The sequence below is a fragment of the Myodes glareolus genome, chromosome 20, assembly GCF_982192425.1.
Source record: "Myodes glareolus chromosome 20, mMyoGla1.1, whole genome shotgun sequence".
Lineage (NCBI taxonomy): Eukaryota > Metazoa > Chordata > Mammalia > Rodentia > Cricetidae > Myodes > Myodes glareolus.
In genome coordinates, this window is record NC_142045.1 from 24,610,434 (window position 1) to 24,624,501 (window position 14,068).

The following is a 14,068-nucleotide window of genomic DNA, read 5'->3' on the forward strand; positions in this document are numbered from 1 at the left end:
CACTCATGTGCAGATATTTTTAATTTTTCTCTCTTTTTATCATATAGCTCCTTTGTGTATGTATTAGGGTGTTCAGTTTAGTCCTATTATGGGATTCCTTAGTGTGCAAATGAGTGAGTCTTTGTTTTCTTGTGTTTTTTCTTGCGCTCTTTTCCTTCTGTTTATTTGTTTTGTTCAATTCTTATATGTTAGCTTTTCTTTTATCTGATTATGTTTTATTGTTATACCATGGAAGCCTCTTTGTTTCGTAGGGGTAGGGGAAACCACAGACAGGAGATTTCATGTGAAAAAGAAACCCCTATTTTCAATTAAAAAAAAAACCAGACAGACACACACACATGTACACACGCACACGCACACACAAAGAACATCAGAGGGGTGGGGGGACTCATTTTCTTTTACTCAATCTACAGTTCCTGGGAATTTAGCCATATTAGGTCCTCTATGAAGACTTTTCCCCTAGGATTTCAGTATGCATTGCAAATGTCCTGAACTTTCTAATTCACATATTGTTCATGTTTGCTAAGAAACACAAAGTCTTTTTCATCTCTTTCCACCTTCTAAAATAATAACCACACACGTCACAAATGCTTATCTATTTTTGTTCTTTCCTAAAATCACATTAAGTTGTGATGTTAGCCTAGATCTATAGTACCAGTTGATACTTGTCAAAAATTTATATGCCCTTCCCAAGTCTGATATATGTGAGTCAGTTTCTCTATCAATCTACTTCTTGCAATTATTGACATCATTTTAAATGATAAATAGTAATGTGGGCACAATGTCATTAACATCTTCATGGCTGTGGTTTTTATCTGTGTGATAAGCTAGGTAACAGAGCCAAAACTGACTGCTAATTAGACGTCTGCAGCTATCTGCCCCTTATCTGCTCAGTCTTTACCATAGGTTTGCTCTATCTCAACACTTTTCACTCTGCTTCAACTGAGGAATTATTGCATCGTTGTGCTGAAAAATAGCCTATCATCAAAACTAAGTGGCAGGAAAGGGTGCCCTTACTGCCTGTGAAAACCTCATGCCCTATGATAGTCCAGAGTTTGATTTTTATTGTTACTTTTTAAGACTGGATGTTACTGTGCAGGGTATGCTGGCCCTGAACTCTGGAATTCTCCATGTTGCTGCTTATAAGGATTACAAGATTACAAGCACGTGTCACTGTGCTGGTCTTGAAATGTTGAGTTTTGTTGTAGTTGCTGATTGCGTAAGACTGCAATGTGACTGAAAGATCCGCTAAGAAACAATATAAAGTGAATATTCATTTGAGGAGAAATAATTTAATTTTGCTGTACTGATACAGCCACATGAGGTTGGAAAATGACAGGGGACCAGATTTACTTAGGGGACGCTTCAAGATTCTCTTATTTTCCCTTTAAACAGATTAAATATCAGAAATGTGTAAATGTGTTGATTTGCATACTAAGAGGTGACCATATCTGATTTCCCCTCTAGCAGAAGGACTTCTATATTAAAATAATAGCATTTTATCCTGCTAAAAGTAGTCATACCTGGTGTTTGCCATGTGAAAGATTCTGTGCTAAGCATTATCACACATGACCTTCAATTCAGTTTCATAAAATTTTCTATCATAGAGATGAGAACACTCAATTGTTGAGTGATAGAACTGGCCTATGACCTCTGGCATCTAACAAGCGGTAGAGTACTCCATGTCAGCCTGACTCTGACATCTGAGACCCAGCAGCTAACTGCACTGCCTCCTAAAAAGCTGCATGTTCTGTGAAGGTAGAAATGACAAGGTACTAACAGTGACTGTCAGGCAACGGATGAAGGGTCAAGGAGTAAGGAAGGGCAGCCAGCTAGGGCAAGCATGGTAATCCAGGCTAGAGATAGTGTTCATAGCCTATGGGCCAGATGATGTCACTCAAAGACAGATATAATAGAGAAAAGGGTGCCCTATTAGCAGAAGCAGTTGATTATTAGGATAATGGATGTCCCTCAGCACAGGCCTACAATATCTTCTTCAGAATAAATCATTCGTTTTGGCTTGTGTAGACATTAAGTTTGATTTATGTAGAAAAGGGTCTTGTGCAAGAGCTGTATCCCTTAGGCATTGGGAAGAGTTGGAAAACACATTAAATGTCAGATCAGTCCCAGAATCCTAACTGCCCAATTATGTTCGGATTATGTGTGGATCATAAGCTCAAGGCCTTCCTGGAGTAGAGTATAAATTCAAGGCCCGTTTGGGTTACTTAATGACACCATACATCAAAATAATAAGATAAAAGCAAGAGGGTAGGAGTTAATTCAGTAGGAAAGAGTTTCTACCTGTATGCAAGGCCCAAGGTTTAATCGTTCAGTTGCCAGTAATGAGGAAATGCTCAGGAGTGGAATCCAGTGGATCAGAACTTGCCAACCATGTCCAAGGCTCCTTGTTCTTCAGCGTGGAAACAATAGTAAAACAACTTCAGTCTGATTCTCTCCACGTGTACTTGCCAATTATAATCCCTTCCGCACCCAGAGATGCCCCTTTGCTCTTTGTTGGTTTTTAGGAACACAACTCATGAAACTTATGAAACACTGAGGATAATAGAAACTATAGTGGTTAAGTTAATGTTAATGTTAGGAGTTGCTTGCTCCTAATGTGGGAAGAGCGAAATGGATCAAAGGACAATGAAGTTGGTTGTCCAACATTTTTGCTCAGCACAGCAAAAATGTCCATGACCAACCCTAGAAGCATAGATGCATCAGGCAGCCAGAGGAGACTCGGTGTAGTTTGGATATCTAGAAATGTTTCAGCAAGTGATATGTTTGTGATCACAACCACAGCCTCCCCAGCCACTCGTTCTTGCTCCAGTTTAACCATTCCTTAGTTTAATTCTTGTGGATGGACTAGTGGGGTGTAAATAGACCCTACTGGTCAAAGTGGCATGGAACCCCTTACATCCTCAGTTAATTTGGGGCTTCTCCTTGGAAATTGTATGTGGAGTAAATGAAGACAGCAGTTCCTTCCCTTCCCCAAAACTTATTTCAAATGCCTTTATTAATTCCACAGTATAATCTTGATTGTTACTCAGTTTCCACCACATTCTTTAAGCTGTAGAATCTGAGCTACAGCTGCCACAGGCCTTAGGCCGCAGGCAACACCCAGTTCATGTCCCGTATCTACAGCGGCATGGCGGACCTATAACTCCAGCTGCTGGTGATAAAAGCACTGGCTTCCCTTGTACTTAACCCTTGGTACCTGACAAAGACCTCAGGCAAATTCGACCGTTAAAGGAGTGCAGCGGCCAGAGATGTGAGCCACAACACACCTGAGCTTGTTCCCTGGGACATCCTTGGGTCCATGTTTACAAGGGCCAAAGACCCCAGCATTTCCCCTACTCCTCCTGTAGGACCTGGAAAAGGTCACCTAGTCTCCAGCTGGGGATCTGTGACTGCAATGAACACAGCCTGGCATCACACGACAGTGGGCTTGAGTCTTCTATGGGAGGTTTACTAGCCCAATGACTGTGACAATCAGTGATGTGATGCTTAATGTCCACCTGTGATTGCCTTGACGGGGCTAGGGGGGCAGGGTGTCCTGTACCCTGCATCACAGATAGCAGTTGCTACACCCACAAGGCCTGGGGCCCTGGTGCTTGACTATGGAGCACAAGCCCATGCTCCCTGATCCCTACAACCGCTTCTATCTGCCACTGCGTCTGCACTATCAACTCATTCTCAGACTCAGCTGACCTGGATAAAAGGAGAGGAATCCACACAGAGAACATGCTTCTGAGTTCCCCAGAGACCTAAGCCAAAGCCCCCACCCAAAGGGCACCATAGAGAAAGGCTGAAAACATATTTCCACAAAACTACCCGATAAAGTTGACATAGATAGCTACTCCCACAGCTGTATAGACATCAGTATAGAAACATAAAACTAGATGAAATATAATACCCCGATTTCCAAATTTTGTTGCCTAGACTGTCATTGACTCCATGGGCCTTATCATGCATTTACTTTGAGGCAGAGTCTCATATACCCCAGGCTGGCCTCAAATTACTAATCCAGTCAGGGATAGCCTTAAACATGTGACTCTCCAGTTTTCCCTTGCTTAATGCTGGAGTCAAAGATGTGCACCACCATATCGGGTTTGCATGGCACTGAAGATAAAACTCTGGGCTTTGCACGTGGAAACAATCACTATCAACTGATCTGTATCATCAGCCACTCTCCTTTATAAGTCCACTTTGATCCAGAGAGTAATGGTCAATATCTGTCATTGGTAAATCAGATCTCTGGTTGCTATATACTATAATTGGAGAACTATAAATAAATGCAACATTCAAAGGTGGATTATATATATATATGTATATATATTTCCTAAATAATGATATATCAGACACTTCTATCCAAGACTCTCATGTTATGCGATAGAAGCCAATTTGGTCAATGAAGTCCTGTATTGATTCAAAAAGTGGTAAAAGCAACTCTGCTCAGAGTCTTGGTATTTCTTAGGTTAGTTTTATTTCATTCAATCCCAATAAAGAAACTTATCTCTTGCTGTCCATCTTGCTACAGTCGAAGACTGGAAATTTGGGCTAAAAGATGGGAACGAGGAGAACTAATCGCTAGGTCAAGCAAAGTAAATGAGATGCACCCCTGAAGCGCTATGACTAGAAACCCCCTCAGAACCTTAAGGTTGGAGACCTAAATGCCAAGGAGAATGAAGCATTGAATTGTTGCCGTCATTTTCAATTTGAGGACCAAGAAATGAAAACACTTGCGGAGTCTATTCACCAGTTCAGGATATTTCTAGTTCTCTTTGTGTGTCAGTTCTTCAGGGTAGACTTTGGGCTTTAAAAGCCAGAAGAGATAGCAAGTCATCCCACAGTGTGCACAAAAGGAAGTATGCGGAAGCAGGAGAGCCCAGCTTTCTCTTTAGCCTTCTGGGTAGAAAAGATAAAGAGAACAGTCTTGTCTTTTTGCTTAAGACAATATCCCTTTCCCAGATGCCATGGGCACCTTAGCTTTCTCTGGAAATAAACGCTACCAAAAGGCTTTTGTTCAAGTAGGGTAAAGAGTTGTGCTTTGTAACTTTTACTGGAAGTTAGAAATGAAGGCATTCTGTTTTGCAACTGGCTTTTCATATTAAAACAACTGACTCTTGCACACACTAAGATCACTGAAAGTAGGATATCAGTGTATTATTTTATAATTTTTAACATTCTTTTTTAATCTATAATCAAATCTGAAGTGATGGAGTTAATTATGTCTCCATTTTGCAGGTATAGCTTCTCAAAAAAAGGGAAGAAAGAAAAGAAAAATAAATTCATGCTGAATAACACAGCCAGAGAATTCTAGAGTCTCTTTCAGAAGATGAACTCTCCTGATCATGAAGGCTTCATAAAATAAGGGTAGTTTAAGGTTTCATTGTCAAAGATGAAACATTTTAATAAAATAGTGAGCTCTATTATACCTTTAAGAGAAAATAAATACCACACTGTCGGCATAAAATCCCTGTCTCTAGTCTGAATAGCTGCCTGATACAGTCTGATGAAGCACAGTGCCAGGGCAGTGTAGTTCCCATGAGCCCAAGAAGATTTCTTCAAAGACATACTGTTTGAATATTAATATAGTTATGTTGAAATTTACAGCCAGATTTGAGAAAATGACATAAGTTTTAACGTGTTTGCTGCTATTCGTTTGCTTTAAGATTATGAAATTGTCAAATATAATTTCTTTCTGAAGGGGTAAATATTTTCAAATTTATTAACTGAAAATTTGAAGTCAGTTTGTGTGTATACTGAATTTTATGTTAGAGGTTGGTTCGTATTGATTAGCATATCAATATCCTCCAACTACTTCACTCTGTGATGGACCAAGAGAAACATGGAGTGTGTGGTCAGTTTTTAAGAACGTTTATAAGGAGAAACTGCTAGCTAATGTGTCACTAGTGATGATAATAGCTCTTAGCATTCAATGAGTGTTTAAGATCTGTTGTTGGGAGGGTCATTAGTTTGTTTCCCGGCCACCTGGCAGCTCAGACTGAAATAATCACACAGAAACTATGTTATTTGAATCACTCCTTGGCCAATCACTTAAGTGTATTGCTAGTTAGCTCTTACATCTAGTATTAACCCATTTTAAATATTTTATATTTTACCAGGAGCTTCGTGGCCTACTGGCAAGTTTCCGGCATCTGTCTCCAGTGGGGCTACATGGCTTCTCTCTAACTCCTCCTTCTTTCTCCCCTCATTCAGTTTGGTTTTGCTCATTTACCTCTATTTCCTGCACAGGCTCAAGACAGTTTCTTTATTAACCAATGGTATTCACAGCATACAGAGGGGAATCCCATATCAAAGATCAATTAATTCATTTCATCCACAGAGCAGTTAGAACAAGGCTGTTGTCACTTTATTTTATAGTTGGAAGAACTGAGTCTGAGAAGAAATAGAGTTTTCAAGCAGTTCAGAGGAGAATTATAACCCAGGAAGTCCCAATTTCTTCATCTATAGTCTGGATCAGTTGCCTTGACCAGATGACTAGCCATACAGTGAAGCAAAGTTTTTGCCTGGTGAAAAGACTGGACATTTATGAGCCATTTTGTATTTGAGATAATGCAAATCCAAGGTTTTATCAATAAGGTGTCCAAGACATTGTGATGCTATAATAAAATCATGGCTCACTTCCACACCAAGAGGTCCACACTTCTCTTCCCACCCACTACTTAGGTGGGAGGTCAAAGGCAAAGCTCACAGACTGCTGTTGTGCAAAGCACGTGTAGCAATTAAACTCATTGTCACCATCCCTGCTCTTATGAAATAATGTATGAAACATGCCCTAAAGACCACCAAGTACTTTGTGATGTTAAAGTATTAATTAACATTATTGAGAAACTGGCTCGCAAGTAGATGTTGCGAAGCAACGTGTCTCAGAAAGAAGAGCACTACCCTACAAATATTTGTTCTCAAACTCTCCAACTTCCCTCTTGACAGCGTTATTTTCTCCCTGTCAGTAAGATTTACAAGAGTTATTTACAGTATAAATGATGTTCACTGGATCATTTGTTATCTGTGCCTGGAAGCTAGCCAAACAAAACAAAACAAAACAAAAGGACAGCGATTGGGTGATACTTCTGCACATGGTGCACAGACACAACACCCATGCACATAAATAGAAATTTAAAAAGTTAAATATTCCAGTTGCCTCAAGGAAAGAGTAATTTTGAACTGTAACCATTTTGAGGCATGGTGAGAAACAAAAGTGCACTTTAATTAATGTGAAAACGCTCAACATTTAGTAATACTCTTTCCTGTGTACGTAGGTTATGATGTTATTATGCTCTGAAGCCTAAAAAATGACTGATCAACTCCTGGGAATATATTTACTTTTGTTCATTGCATATGGTGTCAATTATACATTGCCAGTGAATTTCCTTGTAAACTAAAATATTATGAACTTGATCATCTCTTACAAACTCAAAGGACACAAAGCTCAGTTAAATGTAGATACAAATGAAAAACTAACTTTTATAAAGTAATATTGAAATGTCACTAATGTCAGTTCAGTGCTGGTAAGAGATATTAAAAGCTCCTCAAAACTGACATTTTTAATCAAAGTAATATTTTTAATAATAGTTCCTCTGTGATCATGGCAATCACTCATGTTATTTAAAATCTATTTTTGATACATGTACATAGGCTCAGCTCCAAATGCAAGTGGTGAAGGCAGCAGCACATAGCGGACTTTGAATGTCACCAAAAAGTCTGTGGTTACCACAGTCATCCATGCAGGCTAAGCTTGTGGAGAACCCCATACCATTTGAACACATTATTCCCTTAGGTTCATCTTCACAGTTGCCAACACAGCATGTGGCCACAGAACCCTAAAGAATTTGCCTTGCTTCCCCAAGACCATGGATTCCACAGAGAATGGAGCCTGAATCTTCTCAGAATTTCTCGTAATCTTTCCTCTGTAACCAAGCCCTCTTTAGTCCCTGATCCTCTTGTGATGCAGCCTTTCCTTCAAGGCAGTGCAGTGGAGTCTCCAGATGTTCCCTGGGAAAGTTTGAGATTGTTTGAATGATGTGATATAATAAGACAGTAATCTGCTTTGACTCTGGCAAAGACAGATCAAACTCTAATAAGATGAGAGTCCAAATAAGTTAATTTCAGTGGGCAGGATAGTCCATGGTCAGAGCTCTTTGCTGTTGAAGGTCTCCAGGCAACCCCACAGGAACCTTATCAGTTGCCACGCAAGCTCAGAAAGCGTGCATCGCAGGCGGTCATCACTGGAAGCTGTAGTAATGGGATAGAGTAGGGATTGGTTCCGAGCAAGTACAGAGACAAGAGGACAACACCTTGCTTTTAATTAGAAATTACTCAGTTCCACTTTTACCAATAGTTTAATTGTACAAATTTAGACATATCATCATGTATATTCACATGTTGCAATTCATGTACAAAGTTTGAGATCAGATCAAGATAATTAACATTTCTATCACCTCTAACATTTTAACTTTACATAGTTAAAAACATTTCTATCACCTCTAACACTTTTAACTTTACATAGTTAAACTGTTCATATTTATGAGTCACTGTATGCTATTTCAAAACATGATAAAATATATATTGATCAAATCAAGAAAAGTCATATTCAGATCATTGACGCTCATCTCACACACTGATTAGTATAGCACATGTTACATTACTGTGGACGATAGTCACTTCATTCATCTGTAAAATGTCACAACTTATTCATACTGTTCACTGTGTTTAGGTTGTTTGGGTACCTATTATCTAACTTCAAACTTCAAAGTGCAGTATGACAAATGCTTTGGGTGTCAATTTCTTCTTAGGTACTATCACACTCAGAGTGTAAAACACTCTCCTAGGTTCTCAGCTCATGGTGCTGTTCTGAAAGGTGGTGGAGCCTCTCTTGTTATGGAATTATCGTTCCGTGCTGGTTGTTGCTGGAGTTCATACACATCATAGCTGGGTAGGACTGTTGGTGTCTTCCCTCCTTTGGAAGTGCCTTTGAATGGTGCCTTCTGGTGCTATGGAATCTAGTTTTCCCAAGGAGGAGAGTTTCAGGTTAATTCCAGTTCAGGGGTCCCTGGGCCCTATCTCTGAAGTACATGGTGTCTGCAGCAATAGAGACTTACCTTCCACCTCTGGGGGTCAGCTATGGGCAATAGAAATATCCTATATGTTTTGTGAGTCTTGGGCAACCCTGATTAACAACTCAAAAGAGGGCTTCTCATGCTTGATTTTGGAGCTTTTATTAGATGGCCTTTGGCTGTTGGGGACAGCATTGCCCAGTCAGGATTTTTTCTTTTTAAAACTGTATATGTTCATTTAAACAGCAACTTACATGACTTATAAGTATTTTAGGTAAATAGCTAACAATATGATTCTTTTTGACTCTTTTCAGACATATTTACTGCTATTTTACCCTCATTCCCCTTCTTTTGCATTCATCTCCTTCCCCATGCTCAATTAGATCACCCTACTTTACCATTTCCCCAACAGATCACTTTGCATCCTGCTATTCTCTCCTCTACTGCTCCCCTAACTCCTCCATTCTGGTAATGGTCCCTTTTTGCTTTCCTGCTTTTTTTAGCTACTCCAGAACATGTACTCACATCTGAAGACTTGGAGCTGGAAGTCTCAGATGAGAGAGACATGTGACATTTGGCTTTCTGGGTCGAGGTTACATTACTCAGTATGATCTTTCCTAATTCCACCAACATACCTGCAAAACTAATTATTTCATTTCTTCTTTACGTCAGAATAATATCTTACAGGGTATATATACTGGATTTTCATTATCCATTTGTCTGTTGAAGGGCATTTAGGTCATTTGCATTGACTATCTATCGGGGAATACAGCAGCAATGAACATGACTGAGCAAGTATCTGTGGAGGATGACGTCAAGTCCTTTGGTCATATACCAAGGAGTACTATTGATGAGCTATGTGATGGGTTTACTTTTAGCTGTTTGAGACTTATCCATACTTAATTGCATAGTGTCTGCACCAGTTTGAAGTTCCACTAAGAGTAAATTGGGGTTCCCTTTTCCCCACGCCATCTCAAGCATTTGCTGTCTGTTATTGTGTCAATCTTTGCCATTGTGACTGGGGTAATTTAAATCTCAAAATTGTTTTAACTTTCATCTCCCCAATTGCTAGAGAGGATGAACATATTTGAAATATTTATTTGCCATTTTTTCTTCTTTTGAGAACTTTCTGTTCATGTCCCAGGCCCATTTTTTGGAATGTGTTATTAGATTTTTTTTGGCACTATTGTTTTTGACATTTTTATATATTTGGGTTGGATATTAATCATTTGTTATATGTATAGCTGGCAAAGAGTCTCTTCAAGTCTGTAGGCTTTCTATTCGACTGGTTGATTGTTTGTTTAGCAATATAGAAGCTTTTAGTTTTATGAAGCCCTACTTGTCAATTGTTGGCCTTTATTTTTGGGCAAATGGAGGCCTATGAAGAAAACCCTTCCCTTCACCTATATCATGAAGTACACAAGTTTTCTTCTACCAGTTTTAGTGGTTCAGATTTACATTTAGCTCTTGTACCATGTGGAGTTAGTTTTTGCATATGGTGATAGATGCAGGGCAAATTTCTTACTTTGGCTTACAGACATCCAGTGTTCCCAGAACAATTTCTTGAACATGCTTTCTTTGCTCCAGCATAAGTTTTTGGCATCTTTGTCAAATAGTGAATGGCTGGAGTTATGTGTAGTCATGTTTGGGTCTTTGATTTTGTTCCACTGGTCTCCATATCTGCTTTGTGCTAGTATCATACTGTTTCTATTACTATGATTATGACATATGTCTTGAGATCTGGAATGGTTCCCGCCCCAGGATTGTTTCTTTTGCTCAGGATTGTTTTTGGCTGTCTGTGTCTTTTGTGGTTCCATGTGAATTTTAGGGTATTTTTCTTCTTTCTTTTTCTTTTTTTATGTGTGTGCTATAATGAGATGGGGATTTTGATTGGGATTGTGGTAAATCTATATATAGCTTTTGGTAAAATGCCATTTTTTTTTCATAATTTAATTCTGTCAATCCATGAGCATAGGGTGCTTTCACATTTTCTAGTGCTTTTCTTATCTATTTAGAGGTTTATGCATTTCATTGTAAAGGTCCTTTGCCTCCTTGGTTAGGTTTATTCTTATTTTATTTCCTTGCTATAATGAACAGGAGTGTGCTGGTAATCTCTTTCTCTCTATGGTTGTCATTGGGATATAGATAGACTATTGATTTGTATCTTACCACATTGTTAAATTTGTTTCCTGTTCCTAGAATTTTTTTGTAAAATGCTTGTAATCTCTAATATATGTCACACCATCTGCATGTAGGTGTAGTTTGATGCCTCCCCATTTGTATATATTTAATTTCTTTCTCTTGTCTTATTCCTCCAGCTAGTACATTGAGCATCATATTGAAAATAAAGGGAAGATATTTGGCTTCCTTGTCTAATTCCTGACTTCAGTGATAGTGCTTCAAGCTTTTCTCTAGTTAGGGTGATGCTGATGGTAAGTTTCTCATATATTGCTTTATTTATCAAATATTTACTAAATACCTGTTGGGACATCTAATGCTTCAGTGCAGCAAATATATAAACCAGAAATCTAGTAGGCAAATTACATAGGATGATAGAATATGTTAACCATTACAGAGAGAAAGACAAGGAGTAATGTAGACTATAGTGATGAGCAGTATTATGGGAGTCATGGGATGAAGGAGTATTTGAACAAAGATTTTTTTTTTAAAGAATGGTTGACTTATAGTAGGCATGTGGTGTGACTGCTGGATTGGTACTTTTGAGCACCGAGCCACATCTCCAGCTGCTTGTACATCTTGTCTGCTGAGTGGGAGACGTGGTGGGTTGTCTGAGGAAAAGAAGTTGATGTGGCTCAAGGTTCAGGAGACTGGGAGGATCCAGAAGGGTGCTAGCTTCCAGAAGGAATTCCATGGGGTTCAATGCCTAAAGGTGGAAGGATTGGGGAGCACATGGATGGCAGAAAGGGAGGGGATGGAGCAAGGTGTAAGGCCCTGGTTCCCATCACCAACCCTGAAAAAGGCAAGAGGAATGGGAACTACCAGTAGGTGAATGTTGGGGGATACACACACCATATTACCCGTTTATCCATCTGAGAGACAAACAGGATGCAGCCCAGCCTTGTCGAAATGAGGACAGAGTAAAAAAATGGTGGGAAGAGGCTAAATTTAGGTAAGCCTGAAGATTCTGTCTCAAGAAGAATAAGAGGAGGAGGGGATTAGGGGCATGACTCAGTGGTTTAACCCCTGCCTCAGATCCCGTGGCTCAATGTCGGAGGCTTGCCACAGTTTGTGTGCACAAATTCTAAATAAGCAAATGTAAAATCCAGTCTAAACCAGGTGGTACTGGACACACTTTTTTTCCTCATTTTTTTTTTTTGATATTTATTGAGCTCTACATTTTTCTCTGCTCCGGTTCCTGCCTCTCCCCCTCCACTTCAACCCTCTCACGAAGGTACCAATGCTACCAATTTACTCAGAAGATCTTGTCTTTTTCTACTTCCCATGTAGATTAGATCTATGTAAGTCTCTCTTAGTGTCCTCATTGTTGTTTAAGTTCTCTGGGATTGTGATTTGTAGGTTGGTTTTCTTTGTCTTATGTTTAAAAACCACTTATGAGTGAGTACACGTGATAATTGTCTTTCTGTGTCTGGGTTACCTAATCAAAATAATGTTTTTTAACTCCATCCATTTTCATGCAAAATTTAAGATGCCGTTTTTTTCTTCTGATGTGTAGTACTCCATTGTGTAAATGTATCACATTTTCCTTATCCATTCTTTGGTCAATGTACATTTAGGTTGTTTCCAGGTTCTGGCTATGACAAACAATGCTGCTGTGAACGTAGTTGAGCACATGTCCTTGTGGCACGATTGAGCATCCTTTGGATATATACCCAAAAGTGGTATTGCTGGGTCTTGAGGAAGGTTGTTTCCTAATTTTCTGAGAAATCACCAACTGACATCCGAAGGGGTTGTACCAGCTTGCATTCCAACCAACAATGCAGGAGTATTCCCTTTTCCCCACAACCTCTCCAGCATAAGTTGTCATCAGTGTTTTAGATCTTGGTCATTCTAGTAGTGAACACACTTTTAATCCCAGCACTCAAAGAAGACAGAGACAGACAGATATGACATCTGTGAGTTTGAGTTCAACCTGGTATGTAGAGAGAGTTCCAGGACAGGTTCCAATGGTACAGAGAAACCTTGTCTTGAAAATGAAAAACCAAAACCAAAACCAAAACCAAAAAACAAAACAAAACAACAACAACAACAAAGAACCAGTCTAAACCTGGTTTGGTGGTACACGCCTTTCATCCCAGCACTCAAGAGGCAGAGGCAGGTGCATTGCTGAGATTTTCAAGGACAGCCTAGACTATGTGGTGAGCTCTTGTCTCACAAAAGAGAAAAAGAAAAAAAAAACCAACAAACCAACAATAAAACATAATGAAAACCAGGCAGGCCACTGATTTTTCAGCTACTCAAGAGACTTGCAGTATGATTGCTGCCAATTTAAGGCCAACCTGGGATACAGAGAGCTCACTCTGGGCATTTTAGGAAGAGGTTGTCTCAAAAGATAAGTGGCCTGGGTGGTGACTCAGTGGTAGAGTGCCTGCCTGTCTGCCTGGCTAGCACTTGTACAAAGACCCTGGGTTCCATCCCCAGTACCATAAGTGAAGAGAGGAATGAATGAATAAAGGAACATTGTGTGCATATGAGAACAGTGAGGACAGTGACAACTGAGCCCCCATGGTATCATCATAGACTCAAGAAACCAGAGGAGAAGATGGTCTCGGCAGGATGTGGAGAGGTGATGTCCCTCAGCACCAGGCATCCCAGCCTGGTCCACTCTGTCAGTCTTTGAGTTATGGGGAGTCTGTTTTCCCCATCCCTTCCTGGCACAGATTTGAGCACTATCTGACATGGAGAAAGGGGTAGAGTCCCTGGAACCATCTCCCAACAAGCCCGGGGCTCCACCCTCAACCCAATAATATTGTGTGAAAAAGAAGAAAATCAATTGACAACATTGCGAG